General features: G+C 38.7%; 3 long non-coding RNA genes across 3 annotated transcripts in view; all 3 read right to left on the reverse strand.

Annotated features, from left to right (window-relative positions):
• LOC110740868 overlaps positions 1-27091 on the reverse strand; it is a 138108-nt gene that overhangs the window by 26433 nt on the left and 84584 nt on the right. The window lies entirely within an intron of this gene.
• Positions 1674-21949, reverse strand: LOC110740869. The gene is made up of 4 exons (XR_002516090.2): positions 20862-21949; positions 18146-18276; positions 16046-16213; positions 1674-3752 (listed from the first exon to the last, which is right to left on the reverse strand). It is a non-coding gene; the product is annotated as an uncharacterized LOC110740869 (long non-coding RNA).
• LOC110740870 lies at positions 22989-26918 on the reverse strand. Its single transcript, XR_002516091.2, has 3 exons — positions 26159-26918; positions 24456-24580; positions 22989-24072 (listed from the first exon to the last, which is right to left on the reverse strand). It is a non-coding gene; the product is annotated as an uncharacterized LOC110740870 (long non-coding RNA).

The following is a 27091-nucleotide window of genomic DNA, read 5'->3' on the forward strand; positions in this document are numbered from 1 at the left end:
CAGGAACGTGACAGAATTAGTTACTCATTTGCACAATAATGCAGGACTGATTATTTTATAGGGGGAAAGACTCAGAGTCGTGTGACATAAGTCATTGCCTTTTTCTCAGATGAAATTAGGAAAAAAATTCTCTTCTCAAGATAATGTGCTTACTTTCTTGAGAAACTCATGAGGGAATCAATAATCATGTTCATTATCGGAGAGGCAAAAATAGGAATTGGAGCACCAACATCCATTCTCTGCCATGATATCTAAGCCCACCTCCTCTTGATGAGTGGAGAGAGTCTCCTCTAGCACCTACACAAAGTATGAGGCCCCCCAGTTTCTAAGACCCAAGAAAGGACCAAAGGAAGTGTTGAGAGGGGCATTTCTTCCTCTAATAAAAGACTGAAGATTCCCAAAGCAGCCCCAGGGCACTTGACTAAGGACCATGAGGGGCTATGTTGAAGCTAAAGGGCAAAAAGAAAAGAGAAGGAGGGATTGGGACCAAGCACCCGCAGGTGGGCACCCTCTCCTGGAAGGGGGAAGTCCGTAAGGCCCTTCCCTTGAGTCCTGTAAGGGAACAACAAAGTGGCAACTTTGAGATTCATGTTATCCCCAAGAAAATCAAGTGTGTGTTTGATCTGAGAAAAACTAAGCAGACAGGAGAGTCTCAGGAAAAGGATGGCAATTGTCCCTGAAGCATACTGCTGGGATTTCTATTGGAGACAACACGTGCTCACTCACACACACACACATGCAGACTCGTATATGAAGTTTCCACAGATTATCACCAGCAACACAGTGATGCCCTGATAGATGGCAACAAAACAAAAACAAAAGCTTCTACATATGAGGTTGTAAAACTGAATTCTAGATTATCCCATACACACACATACACACACACACACACACAAGTGAGCAAAAAACTTCTTTAGGACAGAGGAGGGACTTTGCATGGGGAGTAAATAACGCATTCCATACAATGCTTGGAACTTCCTTGGGGAAATGTACTCTGGCATTCCAGAGCATAATCATGCAAATAAAGTTCCCAGCAGCTTCTACATGGTTCTATACCAAGTAAATGGGTCAAAACAGACTCTAAGCCCTGTGTGACCAATTAACTCCACAAAAACACACACTAAACTTTATTGCAAATTTGAGCCACATAATCAAGTGATATAAAAATGTGTATTTATGTTCTGTCTACTTATAGTTTACATATGGATTTGACATGTAAAACAGATTACATTACTGAAAATAAGTCAGAATACATAGCACACTTTTGATTACTATTTCATAGGGGCCTAAGGAACAGAGGGGAGACCATGAGGTAAAGAGTCTCAGCAGTTACAGGACTGACACTTAGGTGAGTATAGGTTACCATATTATGTATTTTTTCCCTTTACTTAAGAACTTGAGCCATGTGCATACTATAAATTATGGAATACATATGTTATTTATTAATTAAATTCTAACTATAAAGTTACAAAGCGGTACAAATATGGATAAGTCATTAAACTATTTTCAAAGGAAATGTTTCAGTGTTTTCGTGTTTGAATAGCTAAGTTAATTGATTGAACATGTTTAAGTTTTATTCATATCCATTTATTATCAATTGAGTAAGGCTTATAATTAATTCTAGAGATACCAAAACGTATGCATTTAAAAAAAATTGCTCAAAATATGTTTCACTTCATATTAAATTATTTCAACTACAAAATACAGCCAAAACAAACACATTTTAAAAGCAAGGCAATTTAAGTACAGAGTTGGTGATATTTTAGGTTATCATTACAAGTTCTCCTAGGCAGTTTATTGGCAAATATGCTCTCAAAGACAAAGCTTTTGAATAGTAAAGAAAATACTTGGTTTAAAAACTACCTTTAGCCTAGACAGTCTTGAGAATCCTAACTTCTTTGGAGTGCAAATAGCTAGACTTCAAAGAGAATGAGAAAGCTGTATACACACACTCCAGAGATGTCCTCAGAGCCCACAGTCAATAAGAGACGTGCTGGGAAAGTGAGCTCTCTTACCTGCCTCCATCACTTCTTCAGAAAAGAAGATGAATACTTTCCAGACAATGCCCTGAGCAGAATCACTCCCAAAGCACTGGGGGAGAACTGCTTCTCCACAGTACAACAATCCCTCTAGTGGCTGGGTCAGTAGGGTAGGTATTTCCATGAGCCTGCTGGAGAAGACCATGTAGCAGTCTGTAATTTTAAGTTTTGGTCTTTCACTGGAGGTTTCCAGAAATTCAGGAAACTAACCCATCCTCTACTCAGTAGCGCCAACGTTTGTCTAAAAGTGACTTCAAGGATAGCTCCTACCAAGTCTAACACACTTATTCATATGAACAAAATGGTAAAGGGAACCTAAATTTTGCTTACTACAAACAAAAATTTTATAAACATCACTGAATTTAGATACAATAAATGTCAATGTAAATACAACAATGTCAAACTTAAATGATATCTGTAAACTCAGTATGTCTGGTCTACTATATACATTTTAAAGAACATCATCCTAGATGAACTGAGATCTAGGTTACCAAATAAAACAAATTAAATTTTTTTAAAATTCCAAACATACAACTTTGAGATCTGAACAAAGGAAAAAAATGACTTACTGTATATCCAATAAGGAAAATGAAAATTGTATAGACCAGTCATCTGGATGGATTACTGACTTCTTTTTGGCTTTCATTTTATTTACTGCATATCTGTTGGGTCCTTTTGCATTTTGTTCAGATCTTACAGTTACTCCTAATGAGGTTTATTTTGACCGTGCTGTTTAAAAAAGTACCACCCTGCCCCCTATTCTTTTATTCTGCTTTGTTTTTCTTTATAACATGTGTGACATCGTATTAACAACATAATATGTTTTTATTTATTTATTGCCATATCCTTCAGTAGAATGCAAGGTTCTTCAAAAATAAGAACTTTGTTTATTTAATTCACTGCTATATCTTCAGGACCTAAGACAAGGCTTTGCAGAAAGTAAGACCTCAATAATTATTTGTGGATAGAAAAGTAAACGGAGACTTTTAGGGCAAGTAGAGTCCATTGACATAAAGTTTCCAAATTTTGACCCTTCCATTATATCAGTAAGATACTGTATTAGTCCATTCTCATGCTCCTATAAGGACATATCTGAGACTGGATAATTTATAAAGGAAAGAGGTTTAATTGACTCACAGTTATGCAGGGCTAGGGAGGCCTCAGGAAACTTACAATCATGGTGGAAGGGGAGGCAAACACGTCCTTCCTCACATGTCAGCAGGAAGAAGTGCCAAGCAAATGGGGAAAGGCCCCTTATAAAACCATCAGATTTCATGAGAACTCACACACTATCACAAGAACAGCATGGGGGGTAACTGCCCCCATGATTTGATTACCTCCCACTCAATCCTTCCCATGATACATGGGAATTATGGGAACTACAATTCAAGATGAGATTTGGGTGGGGACACAGACAAACCATATCAGATAATATACACTACCAAGTGATAAAGTAGTGTATTTCCACTATGTACTTAGGAGAATAAATAATGAAAGAGAAATAGTGTTACAGATTTTGATATGCCAATAAGATGAAATTCACAAAAAATTTAAAACACATTTTTAAAAAATGCACAGCCAAAGTCTTACTGTAGCCATTAATCATTTGAATAGCATCCTCCAAACCACTTGGTAGGCCTTTGTATACTACTAGGACACATGGTGGATATGCCTAGAGAGCCATGTGTCAGCATTCTCTTGTAGTCTAGGCTCCTGGAAAAAGAAATAAGAATTTTGTAAGAACTATAAAATAGAGTAAAATATACCAAGAAACAATTCTACAAAAGAGACTATTATGTCCTTTGGGGAAAGCCCCCTTTCTCTGTATTTCCCGTGGCAGACTCCCAAGTCAGAATGCCTTTTTAAATGTTTATTTTTATTTTACTTTAAGTTGTTCCAGGATACATGTGCAGAACGTGCAGGTTCGTTGCATAGGTATACATGTGCCATGGTGGTCTGCTGCACCTATCAACCCATCACCTAGGTTTTAAGCCCTACATGCATCAGGCATCTGTCCTAATGTTCTCCCTCCCCTTGCCTCCACCTTCCCGACAGGCCCAGTGTGTGTTTGTCCCCTCCCTGTGTCCATGTGTTCTCACTGTTCGACTCCCACTTATGAGTGAGAAAATGCAGTGTTTGGTTTTCTGTCCCTGTGTTACTTCGCTGAGGATGATGGCTTCCAGCTTTATCCATGTCCCTGCAAAGGACGGAGTATGTCTTGAGTTTCATTAAAAAGTAAGTACTCTAACATTGCAGTTTGTGAGAGCTGGTAAAATATAAGAATTGAGAGATCAAATTAAAGGAAAATAGTGTCTCCTTTCATTCCGTTTCTTTGACTAACAGTTTGACCAATATCATTTCTAATGATCAAGCACCACTTACGTAAGAAGTAGTGTAACAATACAATTTCACTTGTTTTCAGAAAAGGGATTAATGTTGAACTTGTGGTTAAATATTGTTCTAGTCCCTCCTGAAACCCACTAAAGTAACAATAAAGAGATGGGTAAAAATGGCAAAGCCCACGAGGCTAAAACAGTTGTAACTGGGAAATCAGTGGATAAATGGCAACTGATATGGCAGAGAGGAGTAAGCCTAGACTTAAGTTAGCAGAGAAAGCCCAGGAGCCCCAGAATATCTCAGGAAGTAGAGACATTAGGTAATCTTAGAAGTGAGGATTCAGGTGAGGTAGAATACAGAATGGTAGATAGAATGTCAGTAGAAACCTATAAATGTCTGTATAGAAAGTACTGCACTCCAGATCCGACATAGACACACACACATACACACACACACACACACACACACACACACATATACCCCTCATTCAGCTGGAAAACTACTTCTCCTCCAATGAGAATAACAGTGTCCTTCACTTCAATATAAATGGAGATGTCTACTGAGTATGATGGAGTAGCTTACAGCAGAGCTAAGAACAACTAGAAAGGTTATTTAAAAAAAAAAAAGTAAAGCTGTTTGAAGACATATAAGAACTACTGAAATAATGGATTGAGAGGAGGAGGGAAACAGCAGAGAATGGGCTGACATTTCTGCAGTGGCATTCCCCTAGTGCATTGCCAATTCTGACAGCAGGGCAAGAAGTTGGCAATGCAGACTTTTCTCAGGCAGAGGAGAAACCAGCAAAGATTTTGGCAGTCTTCTGCTGCTTGGAAGATAAAAATTGTAACAAAGCAACAAACAAATAGAAAGTCCAAAGTCACAGTGAAAAAGAGAGAAATGGAAAAAGAAGACTAATACTCATCTGGTATTACCCTTAAGACATGAGTTCTGAAGTATCATGGAGCAGGAAGCTGAAAGCTAAGCAGAATCTTTCAAGGAACAGAGGGTAGATTTTTATGCTCTTAAAGTGCTAAGAAGGCAGGATTAAAGTTCAGGGTTTGCCAGTGGAAAGGGTCTCAGTGAATAAAATAAGCTCTTGGTTGGAAGACCTGCAGAGCTACACCCCAAGAGTGGACCTAAAACAGAAGTAGAAAAAGACATCCCATATTCACGGATTAGAATAATTAATATTGTTAAAATATCCATGCTACCCAAAGCAATTTACAGATGCAATGTAATCCCTATAAAAATTCCAATGACATTTTTACAGAAATTTTTAAAATAATTTTAAAATTAATATGGAGTCACAAAAGATCCCAAATAGCAAAAACAATCTTGAGCAACAAAAACAAAGCTGCAAGCATCAACTACCCTATTTCAGAGGCTACTACAAAGCTATAGTAATCAATACAGCATGGTATTGGCATAAAAACAGACATATAGACCAATGGAACAGAATAAAGAGCCCAGAAATAAGTCCATACATTTATAGTCAATAACTACAATAACTTGGGAATCTTCTGTAATAACTTGGGGATCTCCAACAGATTCCCCAAGAACACAAAATGTAAAAAGTACAGTCTCTTCAATAAATGATGCTAGGAAAGCTAGATAGCCACATTCAGAAAAATAAAATTAAACCCATATTTCACACCATACACAAAATCAACTCAAAATGGATTAAAAACTTAAATGTAAGACATGAAATTTAAAATACTAGAAGAGAACATAGAGAGAAAGCTCTACAACATTGGTCTTGGCAAAGAATTTTTGGATATAACCCCAAAAGCATAGGCAACAAAAGCAAAAATATACAAATAGGATTGCATCAAACTAAAAAGCTTATGTACAGCAAAGGAAACAATCAACCAAGTGAAGAGGCAAGCTACAAAATGAAAGAAATATATTTGCAAACCATGCATCTGATAAAAGGTTGACATCCAAAACATATAAGGAACTCAAACAACTCAATAGCAAGATAACACATAACTCAATTTAAAAATGGGCAAAGGGGCTGGGTGCAGTGGTTCATGCCTGTAATTTCAGTAATTTGGAAGGTCAAGGCAGGCAGATCACTTGAGCTCAGGAGTTCAAGACCAACCAGGGCAACATGGCAAGACCCTGTCTCTACTAAAAATACAAAAAAAAAAAAAAAATTGCTAGGCGTCATGGCATGCACCTGTGGTCCCAGCTACTCGGGAAGCTAAGGTGAAAAGATCGTTTGAGGCGAAGGTTACAGTGCGCTGAGATTGTGTCACTGCACTCCAGCCTGGGTGACACAGCAAGACCCCGTCTCAAACTTAAAATTTTTTAAAAAAGAAATGGGCAAAGGACCTGAGATGGAATTGCAAATAATACTTATTATCTCACTCAACTTTATCTCTGGGGCTATGGGTAAATTGCTGACATACTATTTTAAGTGCTGGTCCACAATTTTAAAATAGGAGCTGGTCCACAATTTTAAAATAGGACCTCATCTCTGAGAATATCTTGAATCAGTGGACACTTCTACTTAATTTTCACACACTTATCTACCAACTTATTATTGTAGTGGTCCACCTTATTAACCTTTTATGTTCATCAGCTTGGATGATATAGGTTACAGAAAATAAACAAAGAGGTATCCTCAGAATTATTGCTTGTTGGATTATCAGATTCTAGTTTTTTTTTTCCATCATACTTTTTTATAATTGAATGATCTGTCAGTTTTTCACAGAAGGTTTTTGAAGAGAATCTTCAGATATGCCCTTGGTTAAGTCACTTCTTTCTGGGCATCCATTGCTAATCAGAATAGAAGACAGACCACATCAGAGGCACCAATACAGCAAAACTCCAAGTGGATGGAAACTATAGACACATCTTATTTTACCTGCAGAGAGATTTGGCGGGGGGGGGATTATTTATGTGTGTGTGACTGAGAGGGTGGTTGGTTGCCAATATATAAAAATGTTACATAAAGATTCAAACATCCACATTTCTAGCTTCTTCAGAAGTCAGATCTGGCAACACTGGGTCCAAAGTCTCAAGAGGCGGCCAAAGGAAAATTCCCCCTTTGTCTCCAAAGGTTTGCTGAAAAGCCAATTCACAAAAAGCAGATGAATAGGAGGAGAAAGGGCATAGAAATTTATTTTAATGTGCATAGCATGGGGGAATTGTAGGAGAATGATTACCCAATAACCCAAAGGGGTCCAGATTGTTATATACCCTTCTTGTTAGGGAAAAGGAGATGGAGCAGTGTGGATGATGTTAATGGGTTAGTAAATGATCTTTAGAAGAATTCAGTGGGCTTGAGGAATATACAATGGCCTGGGACAAAGTCTGTTGGACCCTCAGAGCAAACAGTGGTTTGTGACAAAAACCTGTCCAGGTGTGTTGACAGACTTTAGTCTTCCTTCCTGCAATATAGTTCAGTTAATAAAAACCCACAGAAGGGACCAGAAGTCATCGTTTCCTTTTTAGGAGGCTCCAGATTTTAGGCAGATGACAGAACATGAAAGAGTAACTTAATCCTGTACTTCGGGGAAACAGAGGACTGAGAGAGGGGAAGGTGGGTGGGTAGGTCAGAAAGATCTTTAGGCTACTTTTTCAGTTTAGCATGTCAAAGGGCCGTATTTTGGGGTATCATTTTCTGAGCCCCAATTTCACATGAGAACAGGTCAGGGCTACCCTCTTCCACAATAGCTTGATTTCTCTGGTTCTCCCAGTGCCCTCAAACCCACATTACCCCTTAATGTGACCTGACCCCTGAAATAGGTGAATCCTGATTTCCTCGTGTATGGAGCATTCTGTTATTTTATAAAATACCATCAATTAGTGTGTTATGTCATTCTTGTATTGCTATAGAGTGCTGCCTTAGATAGACTGGGTAATTTATTTTTAAAAAGAGGTTTAATTGGCTCGCAGTTCTGCAGCCTGTACAAGCATGGCCCTAGCATCTGTTCAACTTCTGGGGAGGCCTCCGGAAGCTTTTACTCATGGTAGAAGATGAAGTGGGAGCAGATATTTCACATGGCAGAGTGGGAGCAAGGGAGAGGTGGGTGCCACACATTTTTAAACAACCAGAACTCATGAGAGGTCACTCATTATCACTCGGAAAACACCAAGCCGTGAAGGATCTGCAGGGACTCAATCACCTCCCACCAGGCCCAACCTCCAACACTGGGGACTACATTTCAACAAGAGGTTTGAGAGGGCACAGATCCAAACTATATCAATTGGTATTGGATGACTAATAAGCATTTCATAAACATGTGCATTGGTTAAAACTATGTTGCCACTATATATGATTTCTTTATGTTTGAGATCATAGGTAAACTCGATGCTCTGAGTCTGAGTTTCCTCACTGGTAATTAAGGGAATGGGTTGCCAAATGAGGGGCTACTGGGGCCTAGTGGTTCTATGCAGCCCACTGCCCTCACTCTGAATTTAAGGCTGCTCCTCACATATGCCCAGATATTGAAACTGAACAACTAGAACCTGGAGAAAATTTCCATTAACACTCCTCTGGTTTATGAAGTAGATAATATAAATTGTAAAATGGTATTTCTAAGAAGCAATAATAAAGGGCTGAGGGCTATCTTCTTAACAGAAATATTGGAAGACAGAAGACAATGAAGTTGTATCTTTAAAAAGCCTTATGACAATAATTGCCAACATGGAATTCTATACTTTGTGAAGATGTTTCAAAAATCCAGATGAAAAAAAGACTTTCCCATCAAGCAAAAGCTTTGAGGATTTGTTGCCAGCACAGCACATCTGAATGAAAAGAAATACTAAAGAAAATTCTTTGGGCAGAGGAAAAACAGTTCCAGAAGCAATGGTGGAAATGAAAAAGGAATGAAGAGCACAAGAAAAGGTAAATTCATGAACTAAATGTAAAAACAAAGGAAGTTTGACTATGCAAAACAATAGGTCTGCAAAACACTCACTATGAAAAATGATGTCTTTGCAGGGTTTCAAATATATGTAAAATAGTCACAAAAATTTATGACAACAGTAATTCAAAAGGAAAGAAGGGGTAGAATTGCAGTAAAGTACTCTAAATTTCTAACATTATCAGATAGGAGGTAAAAGTAAATAGACAGCCCACAGTAAGCAGACATTACAGAAAAGCCCCTCATGTAAAAGACAGAGACCAAAGTAACAACAAGCAAATGGAAATCAGTCTGAAAAGAAACAAATACAATGTAGACAGGGAAAGACAAAACAATAAATAACATACTCAGAGCAAAAAAAAAAAAAAAAAAAATTAATAGACTTAGAAAGATCAGAAAAGATGTTGCATCCATGAAATAAGAAAAGAAAGCAAAAAATGAGCATTCAGAAACCAAAATTTAAAGTACTTTCGGAAATTTAAATGAAAATAGAAACTAAAGACTTGGAACCAACCCAAATGCCCATCAATGATAGACTGGCTAAAGAAGGTGTGATACATACACACCATGGAATACCAGGCAGCCATAAAAAAGGATGAGTTCACGTCCTTTGCAAGGACATGGATGAAGCTGAAAACCATCATTCTCAGCAAACTAACACAGGAACAGAAAACCAAACATCACATGTTCTCACTCATAAGTGGGAGTTGAACAGAGAGAACACATGGACACAGGGAGGGGAACATCACAAACCAGGGCCTGTAGGGGAGTCAGGGGCTAGGAGAGAGATAGCATTAGGAGAAATACCTAATGTATATGACAGGTTGATGGGTGCAGCAAACCACCATGGCACATGTATACCTATGTAACAAACCTGCACGTTCTGCACATGTATCCCAGAACATAACATATAATTAAAAAAAAAAAATCAGCTAGACATGGAGGCACATGCCTGTAGTCCTAGCTACTCAACAGGCTGAGGCAGGAGGATCACTTCAGCCCAGGGAGTTGAGGCTGCAGTGAGCTATGTGTACCACTACACTCCAGCCTGGGCTACAGAGCAAGAGCCTGGGGAAAAAAAAAGAAGAAGAAAAGAAAAGAAAGGTTCAGTATTTAAATAAGTAAAAGTAGTTTTCATTTTCCTAATTTTGCAAATCATGCTCTAGTAAATATCTTTATAATTAAAGTTTATTAAGGAAAAAAATTTCAATAACAGGATTTGAGGATAGTGCTAAGTAATCTCTCAAAAGACAGAGTGAAAAAAAAATAAATAGGTGAAATATAAGAGAGGAAAGAGGAGAAACAATTAGGATCAATCCAGGAGATCCAAAATCAGAATAATAAGAGCATTAGAAAAAAAAAAATAGATAAAACAGAAAGAAGGAAACTATCAAACTTTTTTTTTTTTCAAAAAAATTCTCAAAACTGAAAGGCAGGAGTTTCCAGATTAAAAGTACTAACAAAAGCAATGAAAGAAAAATGCATTATAAGCCACATCATTAAGAAATTTCAGATCACCAGGGACAATAAAAAGGCCCACTCATTTCCAAAGAGAATTAAAGAGCAAACAGTCCATTCAATGGATCAAGAATTAACATCACATCAGATTTCTCAATGGGAACACTGGATGCCCTGACAGCAGGAGCAGAGCTTGCAAAAACTCTGCAGCAACCTGACTTTCATCTTAGAATCTAGACCTGGCTAAACTAGAAATCATGTGTGAGGATAAAATTAAATCATCATCAGACATGTAAGGTCTCCAAAACTTTGCTTCCTATGCCCCTTTCTTGATCAACTCCTAAATGGCATTTTTCTCAACTAAAATATGGGAGAAAACCAAGAAAGGGGAAGACAAGGGATGCAGGATAAAAGAGATCCGTGACAGAGGCAAGTTAAGAGAACCTTCACAAGGTGGCGAGGGGAGGCTGAAGGATGGCAGTTGTGTGTCAGGCCTTGGCAGACAGTCCAGATCAGAACAGGAAAGAGGAGCTCCAGAGGGATGCGCTCCCAGCGCTCTACCTCCCCACAAAAAGGACGTAGATAGGTTGCATTGTTTTCACATGTCCTGGTTGTACTTGAGAGAAGATTTACACTTCTGGCTGACAGTTTGGAAATAAATTAGTGATAATTGGTGTTCAACTACACAGAAACCTAAGGAAAGAGAAAAAGAAAGAGAAACAGACAAAAAGGGTCAATTATTTACCCCAGGAAAACCTAACTTATAAAAGATGAGAACTGTAACCATAGCTTGCTACACTTCACAGCTGTGAATAGTTACATAATACCAACAATGTAAACAGTGAATATTGATTTAATCAAAAATCATAATGCAACAAAAAGAGAGGATGAAGAGGGAGACATATCTTGGGGTTGTGGGAGGTGACTTTAAGAGCACTAAGTTCTTGCCTTCCCTATTAGTAAGGGGCCAGTAAATAAGACCTAGAATGGGAAACAAGTCAAGAAATAACACTACAAGCAAGTTATTTAGAAATATGGCAATAAACAGCAGAAGAAACAGCTTAAAGTTGAAAGAGGTAGTCTCTGGGGAGTTGGAATGGAGGAGGGAAGGGTGAGACAGGATATTGCTGTTTTTTGTTATGAGCTTTGTAGAAGGTTTGACTTTTTAAACAATGTACATGTATAACTTTGATAAAACAATCTTAAATTTAAAAAGAGAGAGGGTGACAAGAAGCTTTGAGAGCTCCAAAATAAAACTAGAATGAAGCATTGGTATGACACTAAACTTGAAATGCTTGAATTCTAAAGCTAAAACCTTGCTTTCTCTAGTCCTCACTTTTCTCAGGGAGATTGATTAATTCAAAGTAAAAAAAAAAAAAAAAGAAAAAAGAAAAAATCCCTGTGAACTACTAATTGCTAGCAATTAATGTTCCCTTTTACTTAAGTCCAGTTACAAATCATTGTTGCCTAAGAACTAGGACTGCCAAGCTTATTCTAAGGAGGCGCGTAGCTCATAAGGTACCTTATAAAAGCCAAGGTGAAAATCTACACTTCTTGTTCTAGTTCCCTTGTGTGACTAAACAAAAGGCATGAATAGTAATGTAACTGTCTGTAAAGCTGAATGTGTACCAGGTGCAAGGACAGATCGCACTTCATGTTAGTGAATACACCAAGGATTTCATTACTAAACGACTTCAATCTGCTGAAAAGAATTACTGCCATCAGAGGACCTTTATTAGCAGAAGCAACTATGAATGAATGAAAATGCAACATAAAGCAATATAGGCATTTCCAAAAAAGCACTGGAAGATGAATAGCTCTTTTAGATTGCTCCAAAGAACAGCTCCTCCTCCCTATTTTCACGTCTAGCGAGAAATGGTGTGCTGCTTTCTGTATCACACTGTTTTTCCAGATAGCTATTAATAAAGAAGGCTCTCCTTTGCTGCTTTCTTCTGCCTATCAGTATTTTAAGCTAGCATTGACCCTAAGAGGGTCAGAGCTTATGCTGATGTCAGGTTAGCACGGCATTGCAGCCATGAATCTCATCCATGGTTTGAGGAATTAAAGTATAATAATGGAATCCTATCAGCTATCTGCTAACTTATGTATTTGCTTCAAATTACTTACTCGCTTAAATATTGATTTTTGCCCAATGACCATAAGTGGTGAAATTTACAATGCAGACAAAAAAGTCCAGTTAGTGAGGTCGGCCGTATCTAGTTTCCCCTATTTTCAGCTGCCAACAAGAGAGTATTTCTCTTATTTTGAAACATATTTTCTCCCATAGAGGGAATAAGAATGACTGTGGAACAAGAATTTAGGCAACATGCATTTTGGAAAGAAACCAATGTGATCTGGGTTTTGAGAAATTCTGGCTATGGAATGTTTCTGAAAATAATTAGTCAGTCGGAGTATTCAGTTAGCCATTTCTGAAAACTTGATTTTCATTGTGCTGGCCACTTTGGCAGGCTTTCTAATTCTCAGATGGTTTCCATCCATTCAACCTGAAAACATAAGTGCTAATTGTCTTGCTCTGGACTCTCTTAGTAGGTGTAAACTTCCCATTTGAGTCATGAGGGTCCAGCCCCATGATTCTTGTTAATGTTAATAAATAAAGCTGTATAGTAAAATCTTGGCCAGAGTGAAACAGCTCTCAGAACATATGGACTCAAGATGATCATTCACACCAGGCACCAAGGAACTCAATCCAAGAACCTCAATGTGTAGTTTCTTCATAGCTCAGACTGGTTTTCTGCCTCATACGAAGGAACAGGTAAAAAGAACTTCTACCTTGACCATTTGATTCCTCACATTACATTTGGCAAAATTATGTCGCACTTTTCCAGTGTAGAGGGGAATTGTTAAGGTGAGCGTTTTTTACTCATCACCACCTTCCTCAAGGAAGAGATTTAAAAGGCATAATATGTGGAGTCCAATCTTTTGGGAGAGACAGGACCTAACTTGAGACAGTTAATTGACAATGATAGGTAGAGTTACCTAAATGACAAATGAATGACACAAATGAAATAATGCTAAAGGAATTGGGGAAGGGGAGGTACATGCTTTGGGCAGGAAAGGTAGATCAGAAAGAAGTGGCAATGAGCTGAGCCTTAGAAAAGTTTGAGATAGAACTAAATGGAGAGGCAACATAATACAATTTTTAAGAGTATGAATTCTGGAAAAATCTACCTGGCTGTGAATCCCACCTCTGCTGTGTAATAGCTGTGTGGTCTTAAACAACTTGTTTAACATTGCCAAGCTTTAATTTTCTCTCTTGTAAAAATAGGATTAAATAGTATCTGCCGTCTTAAGCGGATGCCAGGTTAAATTTAATTAAAACATGTAAAGGACTTAGATCAACGTTTAGCACAGAGTTGCTGTTGTTGCTATATAACAAATAAGAGAGGAGTTCAGAAGGCATTCCAAGAAAGGGAAATATCCCAGCAAATTAATAAAATATATTTAATCACATGATTACACTGAAATGAAAAGCTCATGACAGCACCAGCATCAGAAAGTTTTTCCATTTGTTCCTCATACTGGTGAACTGACAATTTCAAAAGGTAAGTACGTAAGTGGTAAGATTTCACTTAAATAAAGAATTACCCATATCTGTGTTGGAAATTTTGATTATTTGTCTAAAATGTAAAGAGTGGAAGCATATGTCATTAATTTTTAAAAAGGCAGTTCACATATTTTTTTAATGACTTCAGTCAGACATGAAGACCCAGGTGCATTAGAGGCAGGCATTGGTGCAACACTAGAAAACAAGAAAATGAGGTGCCAAACAGTCCACATGATTTAGAACTCATTTCTCCAGTCACTATGAATGCAAATGTCTCATTTACATAAAATCCACTCATATAGATGCTAATCGGGAGCAAAGGAGAGGCTACCACTTTTCCTATCTAGCATCAGAAACAGGAAATCAGAATTCAAATTATTCCCACTGGAAATAGTGATAGGATCTTTCAAATTGTTATGTTGATCAGCTTTAATATTTTGATATTCAAGAAGTATCTATTGAATAAAGAGTATTTATGGAGTGTTAACCATGACCCAGGCATTGTCCTAAATGTTTTTAATGCATTTTTCATATAATTTTTTACAACAACCCTAATTAGAATGTTCCATTATTATTCCTTCTTTTGCTGATAAAGAACTGAGGCTTAGAGAGGTTAGGAAAGTTGCCTTGTATCCCAAAGTAAGTGTGTCTATCTGATTTTAAAGGACATGCTTCCTGCTCAATGTTAAAATGTTTAATCTAACTCCATTGGCACCCACCTCTCACCTGCATCTGCCCAGTTCTACTCCCATTTCCAGAAACAGAGCATCCAAAGAGAGGCTCCTTTTCCTTTAAGCCAGGCAGAAATTTATGCAAGGGAGAAATATGGAAGGAATAAGTATGGTGCTAGGGACTATGACAGAATTGTCCACCTGACTGCAAAGGAAAAAGCCCAATACTTACATGCCATTGCATGCCATTCTGTTTTAATCAGTCAACAGTAGCAACAATCTAATTGAGGAATTGAATTGCCACATTAGGTAGGAGAAGACAAACTGCTTAAGTAGTTGTTTTTAGCAAATATTGAAGACAGTTTCAAAGGCCCAAGGCGAGGAAATAAGATTTGTGCATTTACAGCTAGATGCATCTGATAATTTCTCATAACGTCAGAGTTCTTAAAATGTTTTATTTCCGGCAATCTGTAGGAGTAAGACATTAGAGCCAAGTGAATCAGCCTAGAACCTTGCTGCTGATTCTCTGATTTTGAGAGCAATATTTATTTTCCTTTTGAGAAGATTGTTTTAGGATCTTGCATCTGCTTCTATGCCATTCAGTTGGCAGCTGCTTCTCCCTGTTTCCTCCCACACCCACCAAGGTGTCTCCGCTCTGCCAGGAACTCCCACGCCCCACCTCCATGAGTTCTTACACCCACTCTGCTGTGCAAAGCTCCCTCGGAGGGGTCCGTTAATATTGCATCTCTTAATTCCAATCACCACCCCTATCACAAAATACAGGGTAAGCTCACTCTATGAAAGAGTTGGGGGTAAAGTCATGTCCAGCAGGACATGACTAAAACCTTTAGTTAAATGTAGTTATTCCAGAGTTCATGGGAAAAGTGAAAAAATAAAATAAAAATTTAAAAAGTAAGCCCTTCTCAGGTGAGTCCCATGAAGACACATCCATGTTAGTCTCTTTTGTTCCCCCGTCTTCTCTCTTCTGAGATAGACTCTTTCTACAAACCTTTAAATCACAGGCCTATATCCACCTTTTAGGAGCAATCTACTGCCTGACCCCAAGAGTTTATTTTACTTTAGGATTAAGCCATAAGACACCTGCAGTAGTGGAGTCCCAAATCCACATCTAGCCATGAATAACAGCACAGTGGAGGATAGGCGGCAGGGACGTGAAGTACTAGTTTCCCCCACAGGTCCAGCTGACTCTCTCATTCTTCCTGGTTATCCAGCAGAGAAGCATTGGATTGCTACATACACCGCAATTTTCTGCCAATAGTATCAGAGAATTTTCAGAAAATTGCAATCTCAATTCATATTAAGGAAGATAAATATTTCCTTAAATATAACATGTACTGACTTTTTTCTTCAAAATGTGTCATTTCTCACACATTCATTCTCCTTCTTCTCATGCCCAGGAAAAGCAACACCTTTTATGCCACTGAGCCAGCTGCCCCCGATAACCATCATCTGGTTACATCAAGGCCTGGTCTCAGCATCTAAAAGTCCCTTTTCTTTCCCTCAAACTTGATCAGATTCCTGGACATAGCATCCCTCATACTTGTCTCTGTAAACAGAAGGATCAAGTGAAAGCTCACCATTGTCTTGTTTACAGTAACTGTTCTGTCATCAAGAGAGAGGTGCTACCACCTTCATTTGAAGTCAGAAGAAATGTTACTTAATACAAATAGAAACCAAATAAAAAATTTTTAACATACTTTCATTCTGAATCTGTGGCCTTTTTGGGGAAAGTCCATGCATTAGTTCTATACGTTTTGTAAAATATTTAATGCTTGTTGGTTCCATTGTTCTAGGCAACACCTACTCGGGTTCTATATTTTGTGTGTAGCTCCTGGACAAGGCTGTTGTATTTATACGCTATCCAGTGGCAGGTGTTCCGTAAGTTGCTCTGTATTAGAGTAGTCTGAAGAGTGCCATATATATTTCTGCTCTTCAGAGTTCAGAGTCCCTGCTCCCTCATCTCTTCCCTGTCTTCTCTTTCTCTGACTTCCCTTATTCCGTTTTTCTATCCCTTCCCTTTTCTGTCCATATATTTTCTTCCCAGGATATCTGAGAACTAAGTATCAGAAGCAGATCTGAAGCATCAATAATGAGCAGTTCCAAATTATAGGAAACTAAAATTGAATACTATGTCTTCCCAGGTTCTTAAAAGTCAATGCATGTGAAGCAATATTTAGAGCCTGAAATTGATTTAATATCTGAGACACATTTTTAAAAATCCATAGATGGGAAGATTAAGGAAAGCCTGACAGAAATTAAAAAGTAGTCCCTTTATTCAGTGGTTCCTAACAGAAGGGCAGAGGGAATAATTTGAAAGACATGGATTCGACCCTGCACAATTCCAATGGTAACTGACAAGACAGAAATGATTATCTAAACTAGGGGTAAGGAAATTATGGCGTACAGGCCAAATGCAGCACACTGTCTTTTTGTATTGATAAGGTTTTATTGAAACACAGCCATGTCCATTCATTTGCGTGTTGTTCCTAGCTGCTTTTGCACTGCAGTGGCCAAGTAGTTGCTGCAGAGACCTTGTAATCCACAAAGCCTTAAAGATTTACTCTCTGGCCCTTTACAGAAAAACTATTGTAATATTTGGAAAACATGTGACTAATATGTTAATATGAACAGAAACAAGATCTCTAAAAGTATATTTGTCAATCAAGTTTGTACCTTGCATTGTCTTTGTTTTTTGAAGTTGGCGCTGCTGTTGTGATTGTTAGGACATGCATGTTTATGTCCTCAAGAGCTTATCAGTAGTTAAAAAGATGTTCAGAGTCTTTTTCACACATTAGACACATAAAATTTGGCCTTTGGCTTAGTCATTGTCAAGCCTATCAGCAAAACCTCATATAGGCTTCTTAGAGACTTTTCTTAGTGCTGCTTTTGATTGCTAAAAACCATGACGTTCCAACAACCTAAAGGCATTCATGTGATGGTTAAGAATACAAAGCCAAACTTCATTCCTTCAAATTCTGATTCTACAACTAATAGCTTTGCCTGTTGTCTGTAACAGTGGGGATAATAATAGTACCCATCTCACAGATAAAGGTGTTTAGAATAGTGCTGGGCAATATGTACACTCTGTCAATATTAGCAGTAATCATTACTATTTGAAGGTATACTACTCAGTTCTGAAACATGCGTTGTGTCTTCCAAGGGAGCAGTTATTCACTTTACCTTATAATTCTGCAATTGATTGTGTGGTCCACATGAGGTATCATGATAAGCATGGCCGTGTCATAGAATTAATTCATTAGTCAATCAGTATTTACGGAGCATCCACCCCATGCAGAACAAGATATTAGAAACTGTGGGGATTTAAAGTAAACATGAGATACAGTCTTATTCCTGGTAGAATTACTAGCATTGATATCTGGAGGAACTGACCTATCTACCCACAACACAAGCAAATAGACGAGAGACGGTGATTAGACTCTGGCATTCTTACAGTTAAAAAGGGAAAGGGAAATGAGAACATCTTTAATAAGGAATAAGGCATGGAGATGCAATGTAATTAGTCTGTACCACTCAAGTTACTGTTTATAAAAATTCAGATGGAAAAGAAAGCTCTGCCAAACTTGTGTTGATCATGGAAGAAAGGCTTCATGGACAGGGAGAAATATGAGTTGATGTGAATAGGTAGAGACAGTAAGGGAGGTCTTGCTGAGCAAAGGCTCACAAGGTGGTTTGTTCATGGAATGGGCAGTGAATAGATCACTCTGACTGGATATGAGGTGCAGTGGCCGGGGGCCATACGTGAGATGTAAACTTGACCTCCAATCTAATGGCATGAATCGAAGAAGGAAATGAATGAAGACATAGAGGGGCCCACTGTGGGCTTGGCATAGAAATTGCCAGCCTCTTAAGTTTCCAAACCATGGGCATTGGTTTGATGTTATGTCCTGCATTTAAAAGTTGTGCAGCTCTTGGCTGACTCTTGAATGTAATTCTGACTGTGGAGACAGGAAAGGAGGTTGGGGACAGGTCAGTTTAACATTAATATTGAGTAGCATAATGAAGTGAGATGTTAGATTCCCAACAATTTATCAGATGGTTTGGGGGAGGATCAAATAAAATCGATGAGGAAGCTAATAGGCCACGGTTGAGGTGTAAAGAGGGAAGCGTGTGATGTGGAGATAGATAGGAAAGACTTGCAGAGTGAGAACAGAAAAGGTTTATTACAGACTAGTCACAGGAAATGAAGGAGGGAGATGGGATAAATTACAGATGGCATAAGGGCAGCCCCAGATTACTTTAGGAGTAATGGTGCCCCTGGCCACCATTGGAGAGTGGCAAGGAGAACAGACTCTGCCTTGTTGCTTTTAGTTCCCTGCAGGTATAGGGTGGAAATCAATTGTCAGAAAAAAATGGCTTAACAAACATCACATATAAATGTATGCTGGATTCGTTTTGGGGTGAGCTTCAAAAAAAATGGCCATAGCTCTGGTCATAGCTTATAACATCCATACCTCATTAGCTAGAAAATATTTCCTACAAAATTGAAACTACAGTCTGTATGTGGGGAGCTGACTCAGCACCAAGCTGTCCCTTTGGCAGCAATCTGGGAAGAACTACCCACCGTTGCAAGAGTGAGTGCCTCTCACACTGCGTGTCTGGTTTAAAAAAACTTAGTGCCTAAACACAGTGCTCAGCCACCATGCTCTTTCCAAAATTTATTGTGTGAACAGCCCACCACTCCACAGTCCTAGCCCTCATAGGTCTCTAGAACAGAAGAGGAGGACTTATATACCCAGTGGAGTGATCATAGGATGAAGAAAAAGGTGGGAGTATGTGTCTAAAATTTACCAACTTACAGTAGATCCCACTCTTTCCATTTAAACAGTCTCTTTTAAATAAACAGTCTTTCAGATTTCTTTCTTTCTCTGACACTCCCAAGATGCAGAACTTCAAGCCCCTTGAAAACTCAAGGTGTTAAGATACTCCCAAGATGACATCTGGCTATTTGGAGGGGTTAACAGATGTGAGGTGGCAGGAAGGGGACCCAAGATCTACGCAGTTGGTTTCTTTAGATGGCCTTAGGACTCTATGGCCATGTGGTCATGTGGAGGCCTGGTCCCTTTAATGCAGTATAAGGGAGCTAGCTAGGTAGAGATGCATTGCCCCCGTCTACATCCAAGAAGTTAAGATTACCATTTTCCTGCCTTGTGGGCTCCACTGCATTAGGGTCACTGATGCCCAATGAACAGGGCAGAGTAATGGCAGCCTCAATGCTCCACCAATGGCAGGGCCCACTGCCTCAGCACTGCACACCAGTAGGCACAGAAGCACACAGCTGACTACCCAGAATCCAGGGAAGTGAGTCTGAGCTAGAAATAGAGGAGAAAATAACTGCTGATATTCATAAGCTCATTTGAGCCATACTTCCTGAGTACTTATTAAAAATATATGTATTGGGTTGAGTTTTCAAGGGGCTTGAAGTTCTACAATGTCATTTGGGGATAAAAGCCAGTACAGTATACAAGTTATGTAAATATTCAAACTGTGCATTATCGTGACTGTAGGCAGAGTCTCATTCTGTCGCCATAGTCAGCAGCTTTAAGAGAAGAGACTGCTCTTAGCTTCTGCTTAACAAGCACCCACTGACCCAGCCCTATCCTCTACCTTCTTAGGGCTACTTCTTAGCTCAGCTGTCTTCCACTTCAGCACCTGAGTTCTGGTATCCAGAATCAGTTTTTGAGGGAGAAGGGCCAGTCCCCTTACACTCTCCTTATATACATTTTAAATGTGTTTTAAACTTCAAAGGTTTAACCAGATTATGATAACAATAATGGCTAACATTTGTTGAATTCTTACATTATACTCAGCACATTTACTTATGCAATACACATAGCAACATTTGGAGGTTTTTAAAATTTAAACTTTCTGCCCCCACCTTTTCATGAAGATGCAGGCACAGTGAGGTTACCTTGCTTGCTGTCGGTCACATATCCAGTAAAGTGTCAGAATTAGAACACAAACCCAGGCATTACACTTCCAGAACTATGCTCTTAATCAGAGGTAGATGATAGATTGATAGATAATAGATGATAGATACTGGCATGGTATCTGGAAAATTAGAGGAAAGCAATATTAAAAGTAGAATCTCAGACCTTTATATGTGGAAGGTACTACAGAGCCCATCTAATCCAGTAGTTTTCAAACAAGACTAAATCCCCGCTAGGGAGCAGACTCCAGGGATGTCATAGAGATTGAGGGAAAAAGAACAAGCAAACCAGCAGGGCTCAGAGCTCCTCCTTTCCTGCTATAACTTGTAATTCTGTATTTATCTGTTTTACATTTAGAGATTCTGTGTAAGCATCTTTTTGTAGAAAGAATTATGCTGCTAAAAATAATCTGAGAATCACTGTTATCTATCCCAACACTCTCATCAAGAAAATGGGAAAACTGAGATCCAGGATCATCTGAATCACACAAGAAGGTTACAGCAAAGTTGAACCAAGCACTCACCCTCCTAACTCATTGTGGAAAACATAGAATACCCACAGGTTACTTTCAGCATTCTTGTCAGGCCAGATGACCTACAGGTCACATGTGGCAGACTTCCAAATTAACCCGCCTGAAGGAGGTCTTGGGATATATGGCTTACATCCTGTCCTTGAGTAAAGAATCTTATCTGAGTCCCTCAAATCTTATTGTGAGTTCCTCCAACTGTTGATGTACTGATAAGTACATAACCTGCTGACATTGAAAAGCACACTGACTTAGTTCTGATTCATGAAGTTTTAAGGATTGTCTTGCACATAGAACATTTTGGCCTATATGTTATAATCTATAGCCAATGACTGTAATTTCTGTATTTTACTCTCTACTGAAAAGAACAACTTTGGTATGAGGAGTCCCCTACTCTTCTCCTAAACTTTCCTGTAAAAGCCTTCTGTTTTAGTCCAGTCTTGCACTGCTATAAAGAAATACCTGAGACTGAGTAATTTATAAAGACAAGAGGTTTATAGAGGCAGAAATACCATTTAATCCAGCAATTCCATAATTGGGTTTATACCCAAAGGAATATAAATCATTCTATTATAAAGACACATGCACACATATGTTTATTGCAGCACTATTCACAATAGCAAAGACATAGACTCCATCCAAATGCCCATCAATGATAGACTGGATAAAGAAAATGTGGTACATATACATCATGGAATACTATGCAGCCACAAAAAGGAATGAGATCATGTCCTTGGTGGGGACATGGATGGAGCTGGAAGCCATTATCCTCAGCAAACTAATGCAGGAACAGAAAACCAAACACATAGATACTAAAATACACACACACATACAGAAAACCAAACACCATATGTTCTTGCTTATAAGTAGGAGCTGAATGAGACACAAGGACACATGGTGAGGGGAGCAGCACACAGTGGGGCCTGTCAGAGGGTTGGGGAGGTGGGGGAGGGAGAGCATCAGGAAGAATAGCTAATGGATGCTGAGCTTAATACCTAGGTGATGGGACGATCTGTGCAGCAAACCACCATGGCATACATTTACCTTGTAACAAACCTGCACATTCTGTATATGTACCCCTGAACTTAAAATAAGAGTTGGAAATCAAAGAAAAAAACAGATTTAATTGCACTAACAGCTCTGCAGACTCTACAGACTTCTGCCTCTAGGGAGGCCTCAGGAAACTTACAGTCATGGCGGAAGGTAAAGAGGAAGCAAGCGGCTGGGCGCGGTGGCTCAAGCCTGTAATCCCAGCACTTTGGGAGGCCGAGACGGGCGAATCACGAGGTCAGGAGATCGAGACCATCCTGGCTAACTCGGTGAAACCACGTCTCTACTAAAAAAATACAAAAAACTAGCCGGGCGAAGTGGCAGGCGCCTGTAGTGCCAGCTACTCGGGAGGCTGAGGCAGGAGAATGGCTAAACCCGGGAGGCGGAGCTTGCAGTGAGCTGAGATCCGGCCACTGCACTCCAGCCTGGGCTACAGAGCGAGACTCCGTCCCAAAAAAAAAAAAAAAAAGAGGAAGCAAGCATATCTTCACACGGCCAGAGCAGGAGAAAGAGAGAGGAAGGGGGAGATGCTTCACCCCTTCAAACAACCAGATCTCATAAGAACTCTTTCACGAGAACAGCAAGAGGGAAGTCCAACCCCATGATTCATTCACCTCCCATAAGGCCCCTATTCCAAACTGGGGATTACAATTGAACATGAGATTTGGGTGGGGACACAGAGCCAAACCACATTAGCTTCCAACTTGTAACAGACTCTGGAACACGCCCAACTTTGTTGATGTGTCTTTCCAGGTCCATCCTCACATTTGGTTTCCAGTAAAACTTTATCAGATTTTTTCTGCCTCAAAAGCCTTCATTTTGGCCAACAGGCAGCTATTGTCGATGAAACTGACACTTGATTTTCATAGATTAGGGGAAGGGTGAAGCTTGCCAGGTTCTGACAAATGACAATCCTTCAATATTAAGGTAAATGTGATTCAGAAAAAAAAAAAAAAAAAAATTGTAAAGGCTTCTTATTCTGTCACTTGCCACCTGCCTCTTGGTTAGGAGTTGTTCCTGTGGTTTACTTGAGTTCTTTACTCACATAAGAGAACTATCTGTTAGTGCTGTGTCTGATGCTGTGAGCCAAAACTGCCGAACAGAGAACAAGGGCTTCATAAGCAATCCTTATCCAAGGTCAGCTGTGTCCTTTTAAGTATCAAAGAAGCATTGCTTTGCTGTCAGAGAATTCCTAAGGTTTATATAAGGATGAAGTACAAATGTTTTGCTGCAAGGAGCACATGAAGGCAATACCATCCGCTTGACTGTTTAGATCATTCAAAACAAAAGGTATACCTTGACAGAAGCAACTTACAGGCTCAGAAACCTGAGGTTATTGTTCCAGACCCATCTTGTGAAACAAAGGTTGTTTCACAAGAACAGATGTACATGATTAATCAAACACATAGATACTAAAATACACACACACACACACACACACACACACACACACAGCACAGTGCCCATTTATTAACTCACAATGAGAAATTCTGCAACCAAATAGACGGCATTGTTCATATCCACAAAGTATTGCTTCCTTCCCATTAAGCAAGTGATGCACGTAGCAGGTGATCAATATACATCTATTGAATTAATGAGGGGAATCAAATTATAAGCAGAATGTTAAGTTATTGAATTACAGTGAGAAATGCAATTCTCAAAGAGAGTGGATGATCATACCGTCCCAATCAGCACATTCATTTACCATCAACAAATGGCTTGTATTGGAAACCAGGTTACCAGAAGGCTGGGGAGAAACTGTGGAATCAGAGTTAAGGGGGACAGTATCTTAAGAAATGATTCTCAAAAAGGGACAGTTAAGGCCTGTTCATCTAACATTGAATTAGATATTCCAAGGAAAACACAATGATTGAGTCCACTAGTCGGGACTCCTCTTTCCGTGGTGAGTTGGATGGCGCATGCCCACACCTGCCTCTAATTCCCATTCTGTAATTTTATCTCTCACCAGATTCACAGCAGTCTCACCAGCCTGAAGATGGTTCTAACTCTTTTTCCTTGTGTTGCCCAGCTCTGCTGTGATCCATAAGGCACTGCTTTTAAAATTTAAACTTTCATAAACTGTCTTATTTCCTTTTTTGTGTGGAGGAAGGAAAGAGGAAGAGATGAAACATGTTTTAGCCTCTTGGTAACCACAACCCAAATTACATAAAATGAATCATTTCTTATTTTAGTAATTCTGTAAGTTTAGAAGTCCATACAGAGAGAATGTTTATGCTTGACAAAGTAATATAAAGCATCATTTATGAGACAATTGCTAATATCTATCACATTTAGACTGGTATTATGAATAATTATGAGTCAATTACATTTTCCAACTCTGTACTGAAAGTATGTTTTTAGATCCCTATCAAGCTGATGCTATTTAAAGCATTTAATTTATTGATATATTAAGCATGTATTATAATAAATGCTATGCCAACAAACATAAAGACAGACTCACTAATATTTTATCAGACAAAATAGATCGCTTCTAATAATTTCACATCACATCTTGCTTCCACTAAAACTCAGTCATCCATCCTTCAGTTTCAAACCTACTGCTCCATCCTAAGTACAGCATGGGTTCAAATAGGTGTATCTTATAGCACATCCTCCCATCCTCTGTTTTAGCAAACTTCTACTAGCTTTGTTGGGTGTCCCTATTCTGAATTTAAAGACCTTACATCAAGAACATGTATCTTCTTCTCTTCCTATAATAGTCAGAAATATAACAAAAATGTCACAAAGGCAACAGAGAGTCCAGGAGATGGACAAAGAAACAAAACTCCCCAATGGATGCAAAAGGGTCAAGGCCAGTGAAACTCTATCTGAAATTACCAGCCCTGGGAATTTTCCAAAAACAAATGAAAGCTTACATACAGCATGCATTCCAGGGATTATGAACTCATTTTGGCTTATGCTCTTTAGAAAGGTCTACAGCTGCATTCAAAATATATCCAGCTCATCTGTAGGCTTGGGGACTGACATGAAGCCAAGCGCCCCAGCTGGGACACGCAGGCAGGAATCAATTTAAGCCTTTCTGGCAGGACGTGAGGTGGTTTGCTATAATGAATGTTAAGGAGGGAAACCAAACCATGGAGAATTGGGTGTTTATCCTTCCTGCGTATTAAAGAGATGATAAATTGATGGATGAAAGCATATAGGAGATTCTCAGAAAGCTATTGTTCATGCTGGGTAGGGCTATGTCAGTTTCACCATGAAGACTTAATAAAAATAAATCAGGGTTTGAGGGTTAGGGAAGTCCCAACCATGCTGTTGAGAGGAGAAAGATCACCTGGGGCTTCAAGCCCCGACTTAATAGAAAAGACAAGGCATTCATTTGTAGACATCTCAACATCAGTAAAGTAATAAAGCTCCCAAAGTTCTTAGAATTCTACATTTTTATTAATAACCACTGCCAAGGGAGCTAGTAACTATATTAGAGAACCATATTTCAAAAGTAAAAATGATACAGGAGAGGAATATTTAAAGCCTGAAATCAATTTTATAAGTACCAAGTGAAGTGATCTATAAATATAGTTATAATCCAAGATGTGCCTATTTGGGTTACGAGAATTCAAATTTATGAAGCATTTCATGTAATATCTCCTCCTTTGGCTTCTGAAGTATTTTTTCCCATTAATAGAAACCAATTTGGATTTTCTTTACCTCCGTGCCACATGCAGTCATCTTTGCAGATGTAGTTAGCTCGAATTGCATTAAATTATCCTCTCAGGAAACTCATGGTATGCTCATTTATAGCAGCAGAAATAACCTCAGGAATCATGCCATTTATGACGTCAACTTGTCTATTTAGTATGATGTCACTCGCATTGTTTCACTGCATTCTTTTGTCTTTGAATCGTTTATTGTTGTTACATTTTTACTTGCTTTGCAATACAGTTTCAACTGTGCTATTGTCCTACAATAGTAAAAGAATATTAATATATAATTTGGGGGCATTGACAATATGTGGGGTACTGTGCTAAATATTTTGCACATATTAATTTACTAATCCTCACTCAATCCTAAGAGGTGGGTACTATTATTATCCCATTTTTCTGATGAGGGATCTGAGGCACAGATTAATTAAGCAATCTTAATTAATCTTGAAACTACAGAGGTGGTAAGTGGCAGAACTACATCTGAATGTAGTACCTAGTATACTGTGATAAGGGCTGTAAAATTGCTTAACAAGAGCAAGTAAACAGCTGCTTTCTAATTAGCGAAGGGATAACACCTTGTCAGGGGCTAGCATAACTTATTTTAACAGCTATTAAAATAATTGTGCCCAATTTAATGGGATATTTTGTTGTTTTAGTGTAAGTGAATGCCAGTTTGAGGGCTTAAAAACACATGACTTAACAAAACACCTACAGGATCTGAATACTGAAAACTAGACAATACTGATAAAAAAAAAAAAAAAAAGAAAGAAAACCTAAATAGAAAGACATAGCATTCATATGTTAGAAAATTCTACATAGTGGAGTTATGAAGTATCCCCAAACAGACCTATAGATTTAGCAGAATTTCTATCAAAATCTCAGCAAAGATTTTTATAAACATAATTTATTCTAAAATTCATATGAAAAGGCAAAAAAA

This window comes from Papio anubis, chromosome 10, assembly GCF_008728515.1.
Source record: "Papio anubis isolate 15944 chromosome 10, Panubis1.0, whole genome shotgun sequence".
In the NCBI taxonomy this organism is placed as follows: domain Eukaryota; kingdom Metazoa; phylum Chordata; class Mammalia; order Primates; family Cercopithecidae; genus Papio; species Papio anubis.